The sequence below is a fragment of the Lissotriton helveticus genome, chromosome 5_1, assembly GCF_964261635.1.
Source record: "Lissotriton helveticus chromosome 5_1, aLisHel1.1, whole genome shotgun sequence".
NCBI classification, from domain to species: domain Eukaryota; kingdom Metazoa; phylum Chordata; class Amphibia; order Caudata; family Salamandridae; genus Lissotriton; species Lissotriton helveticus.
The window spans coordinates 605284664-605309035 of record NC_136065.1 but is presented as its reverse complement, the minus strand read 5'-3'; the positions used below and the strand labels follow the sequence as shown (position 1 = coordinate 605309035).

The following is a 24372-nucleotide window of genomic DNA, read 5'->3' as shown; positions in this document are numbered from 1 at the left end:
GCGGGGGTGGTGTCTTTATGGGTCTCTTATATCTGCAACTCGGCAGACAAAAGATCATAATTATCCTATAAAGAAAATACAGGATCAATAGGAGAGCAGGCGGGAGCAAGGAAGAACAAAATATGTGTAGATAGAAAAGGGATGGACAAGTAAAGGGATGGTAGAGTGAAGAGAAATGTGAGCTTATGGTGGATTGATGGCTTTATTGATGGATGGGTAAGTCAAAGGACGGCTATATGGGTGCATGGCTGGATGCATTCACAGATGATGTATGTCTAAATGGATGGACCAAATAGGCAATTGATGGCATTGGGATGGAAAGAATGAATGATGGATGAAAGAATGAATAGATGACAGAAAAATAAGGTGAAATAGTGAATATCAGAGGGTGGATGAAAGGAGGAACGGATAGATGTTTGGATGGAAGAGACATGGAGCTCTTCTATAGAGGTTGGGCTCACTTGCTTTGCTCGCCTGGTGCCATCAGAGCTTCGGTTCAAATTGGGGGGTATTTTAATTTTCTGGCTTCTCGTTTGCTCTTACCCCACAATTTCTAACCCTGCCTATTACTATGAACCTTCCATTTTGGCTGTTAGGTTTGGCTTCTCAAATATGATTGATTGTCCAATAACTTTTTCATGCATTTTACTTTAAAGGAAATACATTCTGGAATGCCTTGCCCATGCCCTCTGATATCCCTTCTCTCCGTCAGAGTTCTACTGTCTCTCTAACTCATTCCCAGGTCCTACTTCATTCATTTAATTTTGTAACAACCTAGGCAAGGGGACCCGAGAGATCATTAATGCATATTCAGTTCTATGCTGCCTAAGTTTTAAACTGTGTACATTGCGCTTTACAGGATCGATTGTACGAACACATCGAAAGTGAAACCGGTTGTTACTCTTCTTTTTATTCATATCTGCTGAAACATATGTGTTGTAGTTATTAATTTTGTCCTCATTGAGAGCCGGTAGCAACCCTCTATTAGAATGTTGTCTTGTAAAATGGAATGTGACAAGGGCAGACCTGGAGAAAAGGTCTGTGTAGCAGCTGCTCCTGTTCCAGTTGTGCCAGGGGTTTACTTTGGCAATCAAGCAACTTTCAAGCTGAATTGTGTATTGCCATTACTGAAAAACCCTTGCACGGCCCATGTAGTGTATGGTTTTTAGTATTGAAGCGTTGCCCCTCTTGGATGTAACTGACTAATGTCTTACAATTAAGAAGGGGAGAGAAAAATATACATTTGCACAACCGGCTGGTGGCCTTTCTCCAATATGGATTTGCACTGTGTGTCACAAGACATCTCCCTGGCATTTGCCACGGGGGCTGCAAAAGGTGTAGCTTCCCAGGCCTACTACGGGGAGTGTTTGTGATATGCCAAAAGTCTACATTGACACTATGTAGGAGCACATGTCCGGATGTACATGTACGATTTTTATTGTCATTTTGGCTCAATCTTTATAAAAGATGGACTTCATTACCACAATGCAATGTGGTCAGACAGATGATCAACACCTGATAAACATGAGAGTGTTGTCATAATCCTTGAGATATATTATTAGCTGACAAGAGTATTCATGATACTCTGTAATCAGTAATATTTATTTGGAAATTAAATCAAAATAGTAACCACTTCCATTAATATCTGAAGAGCAAGTAAAATCAATTCCATACTCAATGGCCAAAAGTATTACACGTTTTAAGCAAGTGTACATGTGGGTTGCCTACTCTTTTGACAATGGGCTAGGGAGGTCTTTATACATCAGCGTTCATATCGGGTGCACAAACTCAACAACAAAAATGTGTGCTGGCTGCCTGTTACATTTTATCATCCGATTTCGATTTTGTACCAATGTAGTGTTTTTTCCGCTCTCTCGTATGAATTAAGAGCCTGGAGAGTTGATGAAAATAATCGAAATCCAGAGCAATCTCTAATTGTGATGTCATCTCCACAACTATAAATAACTTTTCATATAAAATAAAAGTATTTTTTCCAAAACACTTGAAAGAACTTTCAAATATTATTATGCTAGTGTCTGATAGAGTGGGACTCAATACTAAGGACATATTTTCTCTACCTAGATGTTTGTGGTTATTCTACAATAGTAAGAACTGGTCTTGTGGTTGTTGCTGATTGGCTGGCACTCATAAAAGGTGATTTTTCTTGACTTACATTTTGGACCACACAGTATTTCCCGACTTCTTACCACAACCAAGGAAATAAGGCACTGTGGTCCTTCTTGGTGAAAATAATTTATCTTGCCAAGGGAACAATGCTATTGTTGGTGTTGGATATCTGAGAAAGAAAGCAGGAAAGCACCAGCCTATGTCGACTAACAACTACCACACCGGGGAAGAAAGTTCCATTTACAAGGCTTCTTCCTCATTTTCTTTCTCTTGTTTCCTCTTTTCCTCTCTCCTGTCACATCTATCACTTTGAAAAGGCAGTAGAGCAGCATAAAGCACTACAAAGTGCTATACATGCAACCAACATAACATAAAACATGTCTCTCGGACTGTGTGTATGGCCAACTGCAAGTCAAGTGGCCTATGTGCATAGAAGCCTTTATGTCTTGGCATCTGTGTGTCTATTTATACTCCAATCTACGTGTGTTTTCAGTGTCTGCATGGATGTCAGCAGGAATGTTCCTATGTCTGCCTATTTGCATGTATGTGTCATTCTCCACTCAGGTCCTGGAGAAAGCCATCAATCGCCAGCTCACAGAGCACTTGGAAGAAAACAACTTGCTAGATGCCTTCCAATCCAACCACCACACTGACATAGCCCTGATCTCTGCAACTGACATCATATGCCTTCTTGAGCGAGGTGAGATTGCAGCCCTGATCTTCCTCGACCTCTCTGCAGCCTTCAACACCGTATTGCACCAATCCCTAATCGCCAAACTCCACCACATTAGCATCTAGGGTAAAGCCCTTATGTGGATCACCTCCTTCCTCACAGGACAAACACAGAGGATCCGTCTACCACCCTTCACCTCTGAAACCAAAAGCATAATCTGCAGTGTCTCCCAGGGCTCCTTCCTCAGCACCATCCTCTTCAACACCTTCATGACGCCGCTAGCCGACATCTTCTGCACCCATGGACTCAACATCATCTCATACGCTGATAACACTCAACTAATTCTCTCCCTCATGGAAGACCCCACCGCCATCAGTTCCACCTTCTGGAATGCCAGGGCCAGGGTTGGTGACTGGATGAGGTCTAACTGCCGGAAGCTGAACACGGGCAAGAAGGAAGTGCTTATCTTTGGGAACAATACCTCACCAGGGAAAGACACCTGGTGGCCCCCTGCTCTAGGCCCGACACTGATCCCCGCAGACAATGCTTGCAACCTCAGCATCATCCTGGACAGTCAACTCACCATGAAGTAACAGGTCAATGCTGTGTACTCTTCCTGCTTCCACACCCTCTGCATGCTCCGTACGAGTTTCCATTGGATCTCCATTACCACCAGGAAAACAGTCTCCCAAGCCCTTGTTTCCAGCCAAATCGACTATGAGAACACACCAAACAGCTCCTGATAGGTCACCAGACTATTTAGAACACCACAGCCAGACTCATGCTCAACCTCCCGGAATGGACCAGCACAACCTCTCACCTCAGAATCCTCTACTGGCTTCCGGTGCAGAAGAGATACCATTTCAAGCTTATAACTCACACCTACAAAGCCCTTTACAAAATTGGACCTACCTACATCAACTACTGCCTGATATTCCACCTTCCCACCAGGAATCTTTGCTCCGCCTACCTCACCCTTGCATACGTTCCCCGCATCTGCTGGAGCCGCAGCGGAGGTTGTTCCTTCTCTTACCTCACTGCCAAGTCCTGGAACAATCTCCCCCTCCACCTACAAACCTCCCCTTTGCTCCCCTTTGCTCCCTGACCTCAGGAAGGGGCTCAAGACATGGCTCTACAACTAAGGCTGCAGATCCCCAGCACCTGGATACCCCGAGGGGTGATAAGCCATGCTATACAAATACTGTTTGATTGATTGATCTAGTTTAATTTAGTTTAATTTATGCTTGGATGTGGTGTATATGTACATGCACTGTACAAAAGTCAAGCATATTGGGTTTGCCATCGCTTCATTGTACTTCAATCACTACAATGAGATAAACTGGAAGATATTGGTAATGAGCTGGTGAAAGTGCTTGTGGGTGTGCAGTGTTGCAATATACACTGTTTATTCAATATTCACTCAATTATTCATAAATTGTGTCCCTTTCCTGTTCTGGAACTCCCATATGGTTTAATATTTTGGTGTAGAAGCAATTCATCCTGTACAACAAATCAAATTGCATTTGTGTAATTTGTACATGAAGTAGTTTAATATAACAAAAAGTATATCATTCATTTCTCATTCAATTGATCACGCTTTTTCTAGTCACATAGGCTGTTTGACGAAAGCAGCAGTGGCACATGCTCTGATTTCAGTATCAATCTAAAAAAAGAGACAACTCGGCAAAGCTCTGGCCTTTTTTTGACTTTGCTGTGATGAGCATCTCTCTAACCTGGAGTCCATTAACTTTCATCAAATGTTTTACTCTCAAACCTAGTCATACACTTCATTCAATGTTTGACCCTCTTGACATCATATCCGTGTTCGAGAACTATCCCATAACTTGTACTGGCCACCATGTGATCCAATTCAGCAGCTCTGTTTCATTGTTAATCAAGGCTACAACTCGCCCTCAAACCACATATTAAGATCCTGATCACGAGTCAGGCGGGGTGATATCCCAAGTGCTGAAGCAGGAGGAATATATCCACAGAAACAGGTCTGGAATCTGGTAAAACGTGGGCATAAGGCTTGTAAATCTTGGAGGAACATGTTTCAGAAGACAAATTACCAGTGAGAATTAGTAATTCCAGGCAGGTTAATTCCAGCTCCCATGTACTGTGCAACTTGTGATCCGCCCCTGAGTATCAGACCTTCCTTCAACTATCTGCTCCATCACTTACCAGCATGATAACAACAGTTCTAAAGTTCCCCGGATTAAACCTGTTTTTTCAATTCACGTAATTTGATGATACAGATGCTCAAAGAAATAATGATAGAAGGCAATCTGACACAGAAGATAGATGTGACAAGAGGAGTTAGACAGGGCTGTATCCTGGCTCCTCTGCTATTTACCCTATATTAACAATTTAGACCTGGTATTGTGTGGCGCTGCTCAGGATATTCCCCGTGTGGGGGATCGACTGATCCCAGCCCTGCTCTATGCAGATGATGCAGCCTTATTGGCACGCACTGCTGTGGGGCTTCAACATCTGTTATCGTCGTTTGCTGATTTTTATGAGCTCACTGGACTTGAACGTCAACTTTTCCAAATCACATGCTATGAGTCTGGGAGAAAAGACCAGTAAAATCAAGACGTTTGGTTGTGACAGGAATTAAATAAGCAGGGACGCCTAATTTCCGCTCTTGGGTTGCACCAAGGAGGGCAAAAAGATTAGCCATGGCTCGCTCCACATGTTCGATACTTGACTTCTCACGAAGGTTAGGTGCTAAACCAATGAAGGCCATGTTAAACATTTATAAATCTAAGTGTATAGCTATCGCTTGTTATGGCTCTGACATCTGGGGGTTCACAAATTGCCCAAAGATCCAAATTGTAGAAAATACATTTCTAAGAAGCCTGCTTTCAATTCCTCAGACTTCGTATATTATACATGAGGAACTGGGTGTTGGCTATGTGACCGATGTAATTAAAATGTCCCCTTTTATCAAGTGGATCTCTATATGGTGTAACCCAGAACTGGAGCTAAATCGCAAGATCATTAGGGATTGTATGTCATTGGATAGGGCCAGTAGGATTCCATGGCTTAATTACGTGAAAAACTTTACAAGAGAGCTAGGTCGCCTCAATCTTTTTAATAACCCAGAAGATCTATGTAACAAGGATGTGGCTTGAGGAAATACGGCATTCTTGCAACTTGCAATGACAAAGAGAGGTTGCTGAACTATTAAAGCCCACAGTACGAGCCCATCAGATTTAAAAAACTTCCATCATGATGGAGACCTACCTGTACGTAGTCACTAAACCTAGACATTGTTTTTATTGACGAGGCTGAGGTTTAACCTTTTACATTATTTGTTGACTGAGCCCCTGGGTTGGAGCAGGCTAGAGGACTTGGGCCCCTGTTTTTGTGACAGTTTTTCAAGGCAAGACACCATGTATTTTGTAATGTTTTGCGATCATTACATGCAGTTACGGAAGCGTTTTATTATCCCAATTTTTTAAAAAAAGGGCTTCCTGCAGGTTTGACCAGCCTTAGTGTACCTGCAGATGCTGAACAGCCCTTGGGAAATCTTTAATATTGCCAGTTTTTTAGTTGCAGCAGTCAGAGCAAGAAGCAAAGAAAATAATCCCTTATGTGGCTGTTCTAATATGTGTCATACTCTTGTCTCGTTAATGACTGTTGCTTTTAAACTGTTTTATTCATTTGGGTAGTAGATTATTCTGTTACGCTGTACATTCAATCTCTGCTCCGAGGAAAAAATTATGAAAACAGGGGTTCCGCAGGGCTCAAGCTTGAGCCCCACTTTGTTTAACCTATATATGGTCCCCCTACTTAAACTAATTTCTTCCTTCAACATTAGTACAATTGCTTACGCCGATGACACCCAGCTGGTTTTGACTCTTGATAAGAATCAATCTAATGCTGAACTAACATTGAGAGAATGCTTGTCAGCAACCTTTAAGTGGATGACACTCAACCACTTAAAATGTAATTCGGCTAAAATAGAGATTGTGCCTTTTGGTCCTAACAACTGTTTCACTCCGCAGGATTGGTGGCCTGAAAAGGTAGAAGCCCCCCCAAAGACTATCAATGCAGCACGAAACTTGGGCATTACATTTGACAACACCCTGTCATTTAATCAACAAGCCAAAGAAGTAGCAGGGGTATGCTTTAGTATCATTAGGGGTCTTGGAAAATTCTTTGACCTGCTCCCACTGAGTGCCAGACGGACGGTGGCTGTAGCACTAATAACATCCAGGCTGGATTATTGTAACAGTCTGTATGCAGGGCTAAATGGTCCAGCACGCAGCTGCTAGGTTGGTCCTCAGACTGCCCAGAAAGTCCTCAACCTCTGCAGCATCGGATGCCTTACATTGGCTCCCGGTACATTTAGCGCATCCTGTTTAAGGTCCTCACCATCACATACAGAGCCTTCTATCATCAAGGCCCACTGTATTTGCGCAAGTACTTTAGACAATACCATCCGTCACGGGCACTCAGGTCCTCCACAGCAAATTTGCTCCATGTTCCCAGGTTTAGGCTGATGACTAGGGGAGGAAAGTCCATGGCAGTTATTGGCGCCAGGGCATGGAACAAACTACCTCCGTCCCTGCGTCAAACTGCAACAGAGCAAAAATTCAGAAAACTATTAAAAACATGGAGTTATTCTCTGTCTGACTCCGGATGCATAGCATTACTTTGAACCTTCCCGCAGACAGGTAGTTTCACCCTTGACACGCTGCTGTTTACTGACAACTAGGAGTCTATGCGCCAAGATGCTCCTTGGAGTGGTAGCACGCTATACAAGTGCCAAATCACATCACATCACATAACATTCATACAATGAAATATTTAGCCCTGAATTTTATTACTCATGGCTTATGGAATGTTATAGATTTGATCTTTTTGGAACACTGCGTATCTTTGTATGCTTTTATGATTTTATTTGATCGAATAAAGCAATTTTGACTGACTGATAGAAGGCATGCGAGTTTGCCTCTACTCTCACACTCTCTGCAGTGCTGTATGCTTAGGCACAGCAACATTTGTTGCACCATGTTTGAAGCCTATCTTTGAACCTTATGCGCCACAACACAACACCGTCCCTATAGGGTAAACTATATTCAACACTTAATCAACAATGCCTTCAGAAAAGGTGTGAATGAACACAGTACAATTCAGGGACATTGCTAATATCACTTCCTAGGAACTTAGGCTCGATGTACAAATGGCGGATTGCAAAGCAGTCTGTTTCCTGCACACCAACTGCTCCGACCTCCATTTGTGCTGTAATGGATATTCAAATCCATCACACAGCATAAAATGACTTCTCAGTAGCATTCAAAGACTCCAGCCTTATTTGCATTGCAAATTCAGGGTTCTATTTGCAAAGCCTGCCGAACAGGTTGTGAAAGCAGGGACGGAGGCCTGTGTGGGACAGCAGACCTCCAACCGTGCATTGAAAGCCACAGAATGGGAAACATTTTTAAAACAGTCCTTGTGGCTTAAAGGGAGTTTTAATTAAAAAAAATAAAAGCTGACATTCTGTAAACGGCACTGGGGAGGGAATCCTCACCACAATGCTAACAGTCCACATAAAGAAGGTGGAAGATGTCCCTTGGGGATAGCGTTCACTTTGTGAATAGATACCCTACACCCCCTACTGGGAGTCAGTGTTCAACCATTGGTTGACTACCACAACTAAGAATGCAAACCATTGACACATGAAGCTGCAAATTGCCCCTTCACGCTACCCCCACCTTCCGAGTCGCGAAGCGTCCTTTGTAAATCAGAAAAATATTTCCTACTCACAAAGTATCATTATTCCAGAGCAACTTAGCGTTACGGGGTCACAAACCCAGCAGTTTTGCGAATTGTAGGCTTTGCAACCACAAAAAGGCTTTGCAACTCAGGCCCTTTGCTTCAAGAAATCTGTATGCTTTCAGGATGCATGCTACCACAAATATTTTTCGCATTAGCTTTTCAATCAAGGCTCTGCTTACTGAACATGGGAAGTAAACAGCCACGCCTTGGACCTGTGTACAATACACGGGGATGTGTGTTCCTGGTCTAATAAATACAAGATTTGCCTCCAGAGGTGGAGCCATAGGAAAGCACTACTGTAGTGATGAGTATTGGTAATTAGTTCTATCTTCTCATTAGAAAGAGTACATGTGACCAATGCTTCTAGTAGTCAAACTTGCCTCTGGCTGTGGTGTAAAATTAATACTGGGCTTTAAATTAGCTACAAGTATCTTCTCTGAAAGTATCATCTTTGTTGTGTTTCACCTTGAGGCAACATGCCTTCATCCTCTACTTCTGGAATGACTTAAGAAGGCCTGGAGAGCCCATTCAAAGTACATGTTAGCTTCTTGTGACGGGTGTGGGGAAAGGACTCATGAGTGCCTGTCTCAGTGTACTTTATATTTGTTTGCTATTGATTCCTCTTCAAGAACCTCTTTGTGGTTGTGACTGAGGAGGTCGTTCACGGATGCTCGGCTAATACGGGTGCAAATAAGAAGTAATTCTTTGGGAACAGTTATGGCTATTGTGGTGCAAAGATGTTAGGTAAATGGTGGTGCCTAAAAAACAATGTATACATGTATAGTGGATCTACAGCATAAATGGGGTGCCTAGAAGTTCCTAACATGTCAGAAGCCCAGTATGTCGCTATTCACATCAGCTGTGCTAGTGATACTGCTTCTCATATTCCTATGTTCCTGCATGGATATAGCATTCTGCCACTCCTTCTGAGAGCACTTGTATGTACCAACCATTGTATTATTTTTTTTTAAACAAACTTTATTGATTTTTCAGTTTACACCTATTAGGCTCATGTCATTGTCAGTTCTTGGCAGCATGAATCTCAAAATGCCTTTACAATCCTTCAGTCCCTTAGCCTATAATGAGCCCTGTTACACATCTCCATACAATAACTCTAAATGAACATTCAAAATACGAAAAGTACAAAAATCAAGATTGACCCACTTCAAAGTAAGATAACAAACCCAACCCTTCTCATTAAGCTAAGCCTACACATTATTATCCCACTATAACACAATCAATCTAATCTACCAAAATTCCAGCTACCCTCCCTCTTCCCCTTCTCCCCTCCCCCCAGACATGTTGCTACTAGTATTGTACCGTACAACAATTTCCTTCATCCTCACAAACATGGAGTTAGTCATGTGGTCTAAGGATGTGAACATGTGCGTGACTCAGCTCCCCGATCGCCTATCCTACGCCTTTACTGTGGTGAATTTGCGAGGTGTTGTTCAGGACCCCGTGCGAGGGGTGCAGCATCACCTTCACTATCACTATCTGGATCCTTCAACAATTCCACCAAGTGCTCCCATGCCCTGGCCGCTTCCAGCTCCCTCTCGCTCCCCGTTCTCTTTGCCATTTGCAACTGCACTATCGCATCTCATTCCTCCCATTTATTGAAGTCTTTCTTCCATCTGTCTATGCTAGGGGCCACTCTTGCTTTCCAGTGCATTGTGATTTTCCTTTTGGCCAACAATAACCCCATGTCTATGAACTTACTAGTGATCTTGATTTTAGCTGTATGAGGAAACCAGTGCAGGATGCATGACCCCGAGGCCAGGTCCAATCCTCTATCTGTCACTACATTTAAAAGGTCAACCACCTCCTTCCAATAAATTGCTAATAATTGGCACCCCCATATCATATGTGGGAAAACCGCTCCCTCCCGTCTACAGCGTGGACACTCATCCGTTTCTGTGTTAAAATATGCTTTAATTTTCGCCGGGGTGAGGTAAGCCATGTGCATGATATAGAAATGCACCAACTGAAACCGAGCATTCCTGGTGCTCTCCCAAGCCCACGTGAGTATGTCAGCCCAAGCCCTATCTGGTGTCTCATCTCCCACATCCAATTCCCATTTGATCTTAAGAGCGTCCAAGGGAGCAAGCTTCTCCAGAGTCATGCGCCTGTAAAGGCACGTGACTGCCTTACATTTCGCCGCTGCAGTCACAATATACTGACAACCCAAGGAAGTTCTAGGTTCAGTCTGGCCCTCCTTTCAGTGTGCCCGTATGGCTGCCGTAAGTCCCCTTCTTGCAAGTTAAACCGTTGCTGCAATATATGGATGGGCAGCATATCCTGTCCTCATATAGGTCCCCAATAGTTGCTAGCCCTCTCTCATCCCATTCACTCAGTGCACACCAGGAGCCCCCATGGGGAAGTGCCTCACACACGGAGAGCGGTATATCGGAAGCATATGGCAATGTCATACCCGCTCGTCTAACGCTCCTCCTCCAACATTGCCTCGCTGGCTTAAGGTCTTCAGATAGGTCACCTATCCGGACAGGAAGGTCCAATAGGATTTGTGAGAGCAACCTCAGCTCTGGGGCTCCCCTCTTTCTTGCTCCGGGTAATGCAGCCTCAACGCCATTGTCTGTGTCATCCACTGCATCTGCGTGCGCAGCTAAATAATACGTTTCGAAATCCGGGACCGCCCATCCACCCTCTGACCGCGGCCGCTGTAATATAGATAGGGCTACCCGGCGCCTCCCAGTGCCCCATAAAAAGCCCGTAATCACGGATGTGAGTTGTTAAAAAAAAGCCAGCGCCGGTATCCAAATCGGCAGGGTCACAAAGTAATAAAGGAACTAAGAAGGCCCACCATTTTAAGTAGGACCACTCGTCCCACCACCGATAATGGCAGCGTACCCCAGAACTCAATGTACCTGCCATTGTATACATAAAAATTGAGGAATTGTAATCCTGAGTGAAACCAGGCGCGGCATGTTAAATGTGTGTGCATGTTTCGGCTGGGGGGTCAGAGACGTGGCTAGAAAGAACAAAACAATGTGTAACAATTTGATTGGCCTTGCACCTAGATTTAATGCACACTCTAAATGAGGAGTGACTGCAAGGTAAATAAAGTTTTGGGACATGCATTCTTCTCCTGGGAAGCTGTTACTGTGATCATTTCAGCAGGTGCGTAGCTTAGTCAATATTATTAGGTGAGTGTGAGACCGATTGCCCAAAAGGTGATATAGTGTATCCAACTAAAAATGACAGTGGGTGGCCTGGAGCATTGTTTGCGTTGGGGCTGAGTTAGCGGAATAAGTATGGAGTTCAGAAATGTAAAGAACATTTTTAGTAGCATTATCAAGTACATAAAACCATAAGTTGGTGAACATACCACAAAGACCAGTTAAATAAATCAGTGTTTGACAATTGTAAGCCAAACACATAACACAATGCAATTTTTAACAATTGTCACAATCCAATGCTACAATAATATGGAATACACTAGCATGTATGCACACAAGGCTGGGAAAAGTTCTACTCCAGTACTAGGTTGCATGCTTGGCTTGAGTAAATTAATTTTGCATTTATTAAATGTTCTCTTTGAAAATAGTTGTAGTTCTTGGGGGCAAGATGGCGGCGGCGTGCTAGCCGCTGAGAGATGGTTCCTTGACCGCTGCTGCAATAATGACCGTGCGGAAAGGGGCCGATTCGGAATAACCGGTGACTGATAAACCTGATAAACCATAACTCCGAGTATGTTTATTCATCTTGTAAACACCACTATCCCACCTCAAGGAACACAATACCGTGCAAAGCAAGGTTAAACTGCCTGGCGACTATCATGGAGGCAGTGGAGCCCACGGAGCTATTGGATGAAAGGAAGGCTCTATTGCAATCGCAGCTCTCCCTCGTTATTTCCCTGATTGGTGCTGCTGTGCTAAGGATCTTAAAAATTTCCAAACCCGCGCCTCCCCTTGCGGTGCCCTCGGACAGTCATTTACCTCCTGGACAGATTCTATTCTTGACTCCTGAACGCAGTGAGTACGCCAGTGTCATGACTCCGAAAAACTCTGCGGCGGTTGCTGCAGCAGCTGCGAAAACGAGGGCGACGAAGCAGGCTCTCAGGGATAAGCAGCTTCTCAAATGAGGCGCACCTCTTAGTACTAGCGATGGCGATCCAGGTCCTGTACCAAAACCTACGAAGTTACCAGGCGTCTCACCAGGACCCTCGGTCGTGGACCTGCTTCGAAGAACCCCTAATGCCTCGGCGGGTAAAACAATTCCGAAGCCTCTTACAGCCTGTAATAGTGATATTCATTTGGATGCTCGCTCCGGCTCAGCGCAAAACCTGGAAGTCGGAGGCATTATTTTGGACGGTAGTGACCGGCTTGAATCCAAAGCAGCACCTGATCCGGCTTAAACTTTGGCTCCATCAGCTTGGATTTCTCCTACGTGCGTGGTGCCGATTGAGGCGAATACCGGGGGTTGGCCCGCAAAAAACACAGAGACAGAAGGTATGACTTTACAATCTATATCCATTGATTAAATTCTGTGACTCTGACAACAGACAATACTTTAGCGGGTTTGCCTTCGGTACCCCCGGGGCAGGGTTCTTTGACAATAATGATGAATGCTGCAACAGCTGCGTGTGACCTTGGGGGGCCCCGCTTGCCCCATTGGTTGTTGCCCCTGGGTCGTGTGACGCTGCTCACCTACCGTTATCGGCACCCGAGGGAGATGTGACTATTCCTGTTGCCCCGGCGGGGGTTGATGATGTGGAGTCATCCCCGGATGATTCTGTCGGGACGCTTGTAGAACTAGCGAGGAGTACAGCTCCCACTGGGAATGCCTCAACTGCGCTGAGCTCAACTTCCATCAATAATATAGCCACGCCTAAAGCGAATCTCGAACATTCTGAACCCGGGCCACTTATGGCTACAAACTCCTCTGGGGCCTCTGGGGCATCCGTCACAGATTTAGAGGCAGCGAAAACTGACAGAGATCCTACTGATTTCTATTCCTTTTCTGAGGATGCCGCCTGGTCAAACGAATTTGAGGAAGATCATAATGAGGATACAGACTCCAACGCCACTACAGATAGTGACCCGGTCTCAAAAATCAACGATCCTAAGGCTTCCCGTAGAACCGTTCTCAAGAAAAAAAGAACTTATCATGGAACACCAGAGCTAACCTGGGACTATTCACCGTCAACCCAAACTCTCAATCAAAATCCGAGCCATTCTCATCATCCCTCACGATCTGTATTATTAGAGCATCCTGAAAATCATCTTGAAACTTCGGGGGCAACTTTGAACACAGTTATGGATACAGTGCTCCAAGCCATCGCCTCTCATCGGGAGGAGACATCAAAAGATGGCCGCAAGGCACAAGCTGCCATACAAAAAGTTCAAGGGGTCGTACGCAAGTTAACTAAAACAGTGAGCTCCTTCAATGATCGAATGACTGAGATGGAAACTCGTATTTTGTCCAATGGGTCAGAAGCTACAACAACTCGAGAACTTCCTCAATCTCATGAGGCCGAGTTAGAGGATATCAGATGGAAATTGGAAGATTCCAAAAATCGACAACGCCGTAACAATCTACGCGTTCTAGGCATTCCGGAGAAAGCCGAGGGTGCAGATATCCGGGCCTTTATCATTCAACTCTTTCGTGATACATTGCCAGATCTTTCCACCTGGAATTGGGACCTTGAGGTTCAACGGGTTCATAGAGTACCACTGACCTTGAAACCATCAACTAAGCAGGGTGGCTATCCACGAGCAGTTTTAGTTTATTTTGGAAACTTTCTATTAAGGCAGGCTATCTCAGATAAAGCAAGGCCTGAAGCACGGCTCAATAGAGATACCATCACATACTTTGTCCGGCCAGACTTTTGTCACACAACAGTGGAGAGAAGATGGCGCCTACGTCAACTGATCAAACCTTTTCTGGACAAGAAAGCTCAGGCTTATCTTAACAACCCTGCCAAATTAAAAATTATAATTGGCGGCCGAGTAAGATTCTTCACATCTGAAATCAAAGCAAAAGAATTTCTCGATAGCCTGAACTAGCTCAATTTGTCTCTAAAGGTTTAGATGAGGAAAAGATAGGATTATTTGTTTTTGTTAATATTTAGTATTATATTCTCTTCCTTCTTTTCACGCTACTCTATACTAAATCGTGATTTAGTTCATTACTATGATACAAATTTATATTGATTATTGAGATAATAGAAGAAAAAGTCAGAAAAAAAACTGTCCTCCAGGCAATCCGGTGGGAAAAAAAAAAAGAGATTTTACACGTTCTATATTTTCTCGTATACTATCCCCTCAAAATAATTATTTGATTAGAATTTTTTTTCTCTTCTCTTGCTTCTCAACGTCCTTTTTCTTTTCTTTTCTTATCTACTCTTCTGGCTCCAGTGTATACCCTCCTTTACCCTATTCTCTTCTTCTTCTTATCCATGAGGTCAGAACTGCACGGCATTGGTCAGGAAACATCTCACCATCGCCAAAGACTCTCCCAGAGTCTAATTGCCTCCTTTTTGGGGTTGTGTTGGGGGGGTAAATTGGGAGGGGGAGGCGGGTGGGCCTGTTCAAAAAAATTAAAAAGAGCAAGTTTAAATACTCAAATATTATTTTGTTCACTATTAATCATACTATTCAATTTTGGATCAAAGATTTGGTATATAATTCTTTATTATGTACCTAGATAATGTACTATTTAAGCACGATTGGAAGGATTGGTATTTATACTGAATTGTTGCAATGGAGAAGTTAAAGCTTTGCTGTTGGAATATTGCTGGTCTCAATGATAGGGGTAAAAGAGCCCAACTATATCAGACAATTTATCAAGACTCATATGATTTCGTTTGTCTACAAGAGACCCATATCGCAATAGGGGATAAAGACCTACTAAATATACCTGGCTATAACATCTTGGCCATTACCTCCCAAACTTCTAAAACACGAGGTGTTGCCATTTTCGCAAAGAAATCTTTTGGATTACCAACGCGGCAGTTAGTAGAATCACAGGGCAGATGGGCCATAATACATCTAGATCTTAACCTCACCATCTGTTCTGTATATGGGTCAAATCTAGACGACCCTCAGATATTTCTAGATCTAGAACTAGAATTAGCTTCTTGGACTGGTCCACTGATCTTTTGTGAAGACTTCAATGTAGTACTCGGTGGTGCATCAAACACTCAACTGCAACAGACTTATTGTGGGCGTAAACCTAAGGTTTACAACGCCATAAAACAACTGATGACTAGTTATAACCTAACTGATATTTGGGACTTGAAAAATATCAACGATCCTGGTTACACCTTCTTTTCTTTCCCCCATAGCAAATACGTTAGGATAGACTACATTTTAGTATCCAATGAAGTCATACCTGATTCTAAGATAGCTAAATTGCCCAAAACTATATCAGATCACAATGCCCTATCCCTTATCTTTGACGTTGCTAGTTATAGGAAACCACCGTCTCAATGGACATTCGACCGTAAGCTCCTATTTAACAGGGACTATATAACATATATAACGATCTGGGCTCAGGAATTCTTTGACTATAATCAATATAGTGCCTCCAGATTCGTGGTTTGGGACTGCTTTAAGGCGGCCCTTCGTGGGGAGACTCTAGCGTTTGTGGCTAAGGAAAAAAAAATCAAAACAACTTAAATCAACAACTTAACTTGGAATTAGCAAACCTAGAGACTCTCCACGCTACCCAGATACATCTTGGAGAACAAAGCCAGAACACCTTACAAGAAATACTAGTTCTTAAAACAGAAATGAATGCTGGCCTCACACAAAAAGCGGCCGAGACCCTCCAGGCAAATCAAATAAATATTTATGAACACTGAGAAAAAATTGGTAAACAGCTTGCACTACGAACTCGCCAAAAACAATCCCATAGAGCTATCCAAATAATCGAGTCCGAATGACAGGAATATACATCTCCTGTTGATATTGCGGGCGCCTTCCAACGTTATTATCAAAAACTATATCAGAATGAAGATCAATTGCATGCATTAGATACTAAAAGCTTTCTACATCACTGGCTGTCTCAGACTGAAAGCAATACAATTGATCCCGTAGTTAAAGAAGATCTTGATAAGGAAATTTCTAAAATAGAACTCGAATTAGCATTGTTAGAACTTGCTAATGGTAAGGCAGCAGGTCCCGACAAAATCCCTTTGGACCTTTATAAAGTTCTTGGGAAGCAGATCGTCCCCTACTTATTGGATTTGTTTCTGGGAGTTCAATACAGTGGTACACCTCCAGAATCCTGGAAAAACACAAAGATCGTTATGTTTCTTAAAAAAGGGACGCCTCCTAAACTACCATCTTCATATCGCCCCATCTCATTAATAAACTCTGATTCGAAACTGTATGCCAAGATACTCGCCAACCGACTGAGCAGGGTTGTTGAGCGCCTTGTCTCCCCGTGGCAGCATGGCTTTATTCCCGGAAAGATCATACCCGGAGAGCTATTTCCCTTTTTGACATCATGGGAGCCACGGGGGGCAGGATGTCAATCATCCTGCTCGACGCCGAGAAGGCGTTTGATCGTGTCTCTTGGCAGTTTCTGTGGGAGATATTAGAACTAAACAACTTTGGAAAGGCCTATATTAAAGCTATTAAGGCTCTCTATGTAGAACCTAGAGCCAAACTCTCCATAGATAGTGTCGAATCAGAGTTTATTAACATTCAAAGGAGCACGAGGCAGGGATGCCCGTGCTCTCCAATCCTATTTGCGCTATATATCAACCCCTTAATATTAAAACTACTTATCTCTCCATTAATAAAACCCATAACTACAACAATATCCAGTACAAAAATCCTAGCCTACGCCGATGACGTGGCGGTATTAACTCCTAGCCCCACCGAGGCCATCCAAGAAATAGAGCAAATCACTCAGACGTTTGGATCTTACTCAGGATATTCCCTGAATAAGGATAAAACCATGGTTCTGTGTACTGAAAACACTATTTTTGTGAGCCCTTATAGAACTAACCAGGCTACATATCTAGGCGTCGTCTTATCACCTACAATTAAGGAAATTACAAAGATCAATTATGATCCCCTGATTAAGAAAATAAAAGTAGATCTTACCAGAGTTAATAATCTCCGGTTGTCAATAATAGGTAAGGGAAACTATCTTAAAATGAATATTTTTCCTAAAATCCTATACCTATTTCGAGCAATTCCCCTGATTGTTGAGGACCATATCATCAAGGTCCTTGACACCAGTATGTCAAAGTTTATTTGGAATATGGCAAAATTAGGAGAGCATTACCACTCTTATCGTTACCCCAACATAGAGGAGGCTTAGCCATTCCAAATTTAACTCTATATCTCTGGGCAACTCTTATTCAACAAATGGCTCCCCTATTTAATACTAAACCTATAGTCACTTTCACAACACACCAATATATACCGTCAATTTTTGAACTAATTTTGGGAGAAACCGCTAGAGGGCTATTACTAAGACAAGTAGAGCCTTCATACTTAAAAAAAAACAAATTCAAGATAATAGCTGACGCATGGAAGGTTTGGAAACACGTATCAAGGAATTTAGCTATACCCAAATACACCAAATATACTCCCCTTTGGCATAGCTCGATTTTGCCATTATATCTCAACGATAATATCACCAGAAGATGGGAACAATTAGGTATCATTACTTTGGGTAATTTTATTGGACATGGACGTACACCAACATTCGAGAATCTACAACAAAATTTTCAGATACCTTTAACTGACTTCCTAAAATATATTCAAATTCACTCATCTATTCGACTTAACCTACCACAGATTAAATTAGATAACATTCCCTTTTTCGAAACTATAGATAGGCGAACTACTAAGATAGGGACCATTTATGAAATGCTAATGAAAAATCTTAATGACGATATGGAGTGAGTCGAGACACTATGGGCTACTAAACTATCCAACCCAAATATAGATATCGATTTGTCGTTGATTCTGTCATCCAAACTATTTCTAGCCTCCAATCTAAAAGCCCAGCATTACAGAACAGTCTTTGACCTTTATTTTACACCCTCTAAGTTATTCGCCTGGGGTCTCCGGACAAACGACGACTGTCCAAGGTTCAGTCAATCTCCGGCGAATCTAATTCATATGTTTGCTGAATGCCCCAAACTAGACTCAATCAAAACAATGATCTCCGAATTCTGGACAGAAATATTTGGACACGAATTAAGAACTTCAATGACGATTTATGTTTTGGGTCACGATGAATCGATGGGGTATAGTAGGGAGGAAACATCGTCAGTATTCCTGGATATGGCAGTGCTCCGAATAATTCTGGCTGCCGGCTGGAAAGATTCAGAAGCCCCTACTTTCCAAATGTGGTTATGTTGGTTTCTGGGAATATATAAATATGAATTAGCCATCTATAACACTAGAGGAAGGAACTCTAGAACACTTGGGATTCAGATTTGGGCTCCGATTACTAGATGGTATAACAACAAAATGAATTTATAGAATTGATAATGATTTGAACGTTTTTCTTTTTACGAATGGCTCCTTCTTATTCTTTTTCTAAATCTCATTGATCCATTAGTTAGTTATTTATCTTTTTTTTCTTTTTTTTCTTTTCTTCTCTTTTTCTTTTTCTTCCTTTCTTCCTGCTGTATTTACAATGTATACAGATATTGTAATATGTCTATATTCTTCTTTTTCTTTCTTCTTTTTCCTTTTTCTTTTATTTATGATGTATATTCAAATGTCTTAGTTGTCTTGATGATTGATTATGGATTTATGTATTTTATACTTGCTAAATAAAAAATAAAAAATAAAAAAAGAAATAAAAAAAAGAAAATAGTTGTAGTTTACCAAATGGCCAATGCAAGGTCACAGATCAACAAACTAGGTATGACATTAATGGGCTTCTGATGCGTACTTAGACAAACTTAAATAAATGCACCTTAGGACATTTTCTCCGCTGCCTACACCCTACCACCACAATGCACTGTACACATACTAAGTATTGAGCAAGTTGATATGTGCAGTGGAAGTATTTGCTGAACTGGACAGTGACCTCTTCTCTTTACCGGACTCAATGGAAGTCCACCTTCAAGGTCTCAGTCTGACGGTAGGCTGACTACTCTGCACAGGGCCCATTGAAATAGTCTGATTGGTGGATGATGTCCGCTCCAGTCCAGTTCTTGACAATCAGGGTATCCTGGCTGCCCTCACAGGGATGGTTGAGTAGCATCCCAGAGCCTTGAGTTCTATACTCATGATAAACATGCACCCACATTTTTGTGACATTGATTGGCAGACAGGGGGTTCAACATACAGAGGTTCAAGCAGGGTAACCTTTGTAGGTAATGTGACCCTTTCGTTTGGAAAGCTGTATGCAAGGTATGTTGACTTTCATCCTGCATTTTATACCAGTTGCAAATCAAGGCCAGTAGCTTGAAAGTGGTCACTAGCAGTACTGGGATATTCACCAATTCATATTTTGAAAGTGTCTGGTTTTGGTCAAGATAATGTATTCCCCTTGGAGTCTAGCAGCCCCAGTTAGCGAGTTTGTGCTGGTGGGAGTGCTGGTGAAACTTCAGAACCTGATATTTTGTGAACCTGTGACCATGGATGGACAATTATTTTGTGTCTGCCCACAGTAAGGCTTTATGGCCCCCTGCTTTCAAAGCAGGAGAACACGGGCCGACTAGAAAGGAACCAACACGAAGGAACCACATTTGGGTACCGTTCCGACTGCGCAGCCAAATCCAGGACTATATGAATCCAATAAATCAAGTTAACCAATTACTCTTCTTGTTACCCCTTATTTTATTCCCTATTCTTTACCATGTTTAACACTATATTCTTCATTGCCCTCTTGCCTGTCTGAACTGACTAGAAAGGAATCATAAATATTGTGTTCAGGACTTGCAGGGAGAGTCACAGATAGTCACCAGTGTTGTATTCTTTACACTTCCAAAGACTTTATAAAAACCTTTGTGTCATTACACAACCTCAAGGCCCATCATGGGAAAGATCTCAACACATAGGCATGATGCCCAGCATGATGGAGGTAGGTCAGGAGACTGATGCTTAGTATAGGAATCTATTTGGGGGTGGGAAGAACAAAGGGGGCTATTTATAGCTTGGGGATGAGGGATATCAACCAAAATGTGGTTGATGTCTCACCCGCCCTATTTACAGTATATACTAATGTAAACACACTAAATGTACATTTAGACACACCTTAATAGGGCACATAGGACATCCCCCAATTTTTGGTGAACATCTTTAATCTGCTAAACTTTAAATAATAATAAAAGTTTCTTGTTTTGCTGCAAGAGAGGAAGCTCTCCAGGCAGAGTAACTACTCTAGAGTTCATCACTTGGACCACTGGATCAGCTCCACAACCGTTACTTTCTTTTACTCAGGCTGCATCTGCAGTCACCAGGGTGTAAGGTGCATTGGGCAGGTGTCCCTGGGATCTTCACTTGGTGCCTCAAATTGCAGATGCTTCAGTTACTGAAGTCAGACAAGTAGCCCTCTTGGGAAGGAATCCCTTCCATGACTCATTAACTCACAAGGGGCCTTTCCAAAAGTATTTTGATATGCATTGCCCCATACCTTTGCTCCATACTATGAATGACGCTAATGCACCCACCTCCCTCCTTGGAGAAGTCATTCACTTAGCCTATTCATGAATTACAAAACAACAGTTTTACTAATGCACTCAATTTTGAACTTCTGTGTGCTCACCAGACATTGTGACCGACCCAGGCACTCACACACGTGTGCACACACAAGCTCATGTGCACCGACACTCCCATGCAGCCACTCTGTGCATACACACATAATATGTATTTGCAAAAGCACACCTTGGCCACTGGGGGAATCTTGACACTGATTAAAAGATGTTTATGGTTAACCAACTTAACAGAACTCATGTTATTGAACTCAGAAGGTTGAGAGGCTGACTGAAGCTGCTGAGAGTCGTACACAGATTTTTGCTCACACAAAGGTGCACATGCACACCCTTGTACAGTCACATTCATGTTTTATTTTTTTTTATTTTTATTTAAAAAGGTTTTTCATAGCGCTGGCTAGACCCAGAGGAATCAGAGCCCTTTACATAGGTATCAGACAATAAATTGCAGGTTACAGCTTTACAAAGGGTACACAGTTATTAGAGCATGGCAATTTTAGTTACAAGTAAGGTTGAGACAAACAAAAAGGAACATATAGGTAGGGGAAAAATCTGGCAAGGGGAGATATTCCGGGGAGTGGGGGGGTAAGAGCAGGGGAAGTAGACAGAGAGTGGAGGAGGGAAAGAGGAGGGGAGGGTCAGAGACACGGCATGGCAAGAGGAGGGGGAGGGTGACAGGGACACAAACCGGTAGACGAGTCAAAGCTGCGCCCAAAGTCCAGAAGCTGTGATCCCAGGGGGAGTGGTATAATTTCCCCATCTCTGTTGTGAGAGGCTTCCTAAGTGCAGTGGACTCTGTTGGAGGGGTCTCTGAGACTCCAAGTCCTATTTACTGGATCCTTCCCCAAAAAGGGGAGAGGGAGTGCTTTGGCAAGGGGTGCCATACCATACCTCAATTTTGAGTGGATCCCGAGGCGCTGTGGACACTCTCAGCGGGTATGCTGAGACTCCAGCATATATAACATGTGCACATACTCATATTCACCGACACTCGATTGCACACATATAACATGTATTTGCAAAAGCACACACTTACCCCAACTCACTGGTACTCATTTTATGGACCTAAGAAGCTTAAAAGGTTGAATGAAGCTTCTTAGATTCAAACACAGATTTCTACACACACAGTCATGTCCACACAAGCACTCACACGTACATACACACTCATGTACACACATACACAACATGTCCATATACACTTGTCCACACTCACTCATGATCACATTGTAATGCTCACAAACTCAGGTGCACATTCGCAGTGTCGAACTGGGATAAAAGATAGCCCGGGCTCCAAAATAAACGAGGCCCCCATTAGTGAATTAGACAGCTAAAAAGGGCCCAATGTTTCGCAAATTAAAAACACATTGTTTAAGTGTTCTGCATGGTATAGAAGACTGTTCGACTGAGCTTGCTGTAAGCAATGTTTGTTTTAATATCAGGGAAAACAACAGTAAAAACCACTCCAGCCGACCATAAAACCGGCCCACAAACAGTCAAAAACCTGGCCACATAACGAACTGTGGGCTGGGTCAGACCAGCCCATCGGGCACTGCCTGGTGGTCGTATAAGCTAGTCCGACCTGCACACTCATCTGCACACACACAAATTAATTTGCGCATATTCGCATATGCACCCACAAGCACATGTACAAGCAGGGCCGGACTGGGAACCACAACCGGCCCTGGCAAAGTGCTTGGTCGCCCCCCCCCCCCCCTCCCCACTCAGGGGGTTTGGAGGTGCCGCCCAGCTCTTTGCATGGGCCGGTTTTCGGCCGAATTTGGTACAGGGCCGATTTTGCAGCTATGCACGGGTGGGGGTCCAAAACCGGCCCCCACCCGTGCGACACACCGGGGGATTGCCCGGTGCCCGCTACGGCCAGTCCGGCCCTGTGTACAAGCACAAATGCACAATCACACACACACACACTCATGCGTCCAAATGTTCACATAGGCAGATACCCACACTCGTGCAAACACCCACATGCATGCACACTTACACTAACTCACATTCACACACATAACATTTTTTTACTTGCTGTAGCAGAAATGCCTTTTCTGTGGGAAGAGAGCAGCAGCTCCACCAACATCCCCAGGTACCAACAGGGAAGCCACGCACCCCACTGCTTGAAAGCAGCAGGGTACTCAAGGATGCTGAAGATCAGACTGAATATAGGAAGAACAGAGCGGGATGAATGATTCCTTAGATCGTACTCAGACAAGTCTGCCTGAGGGAAGAGGTGTGGCGCCGCGGCTAGGGCGACTGACTCCAGAATCTTGGGATCACGGTTTGATCCCCGGCAGATTAGCACAGCACCATGTGACTCTGGGCAATAGCTTGCTTAATATTCCAGACGGCCCCCAGCGCCTAGAGACCCTTCCGGGTGATTGTGCACTTTACAAATGTGGATTATTATTATTATTTAATTCTATCTGCCCGAGTAAAGCTACTTCCGCGAGAGATAGAGGACATCCTATCAAGCATTTATGTTTTGTCTGTGAATCCGACAATCTGAGGTGAATTACATGGGGTCAATGTGACAGGTGCCTGCCTGCACATGCACAGCCAGTGCCGTGCCCTGAGCCCATTGCCCTATTCTCCCTGCCAGTCAGCCATCTGGGGCATGCTACCCGACTGACAGTAAATATTGGGGTGGGTGTTCCACCCCACATAGACACCCCCCCCCCCCCCCGCTTGAAGCTACGCCCCTGCATTTCAGATGCCTGTGTGTCTAACATAGGAGTCACTGATCTGAATCTTGGTTGGTGCATGGGGAATAGTGACATGCACAGTTATATTCATTTACTGACCCAGCATGCAACAGAAAGCATTGTGAAAATGCAAATCTGCAGTTTAAAAAATAATTCGACACTTTATAAGATAGGCTAGTGCATCTTACAAACTGTATGGGCGGCAAAATTTGCAAAAAAATATGTGCTTTCAGAAACTATAATATTAGTAACAGCCATCAGACTTTACGAGTGCAAACATTTTTTAATGGATTTCTAATAAAAGGATGCATTCCAGAACTGGTAACACCCTTACAGTAGCTCTCAAAAACAGAACAACTTCGTCAGCCTGCGGGTTCAAATGATTCCATCAATTAAATCCTACACTGGCTCCCAAA

General features: G+C 43.2%; 1 protein-coding gene across 1 annotated transcript in view; it reads right to left on the bottom strand.

Moving 5' to 3' along the window:
- Positions 1-24372, bottom strand: part of FAM13C (family with sequence similarity 13 member C) — a 794386-nt gene that overhangs the window by 93204 nt on the left and 676810 nt on the right. The window lies entirely within an intron of this gene.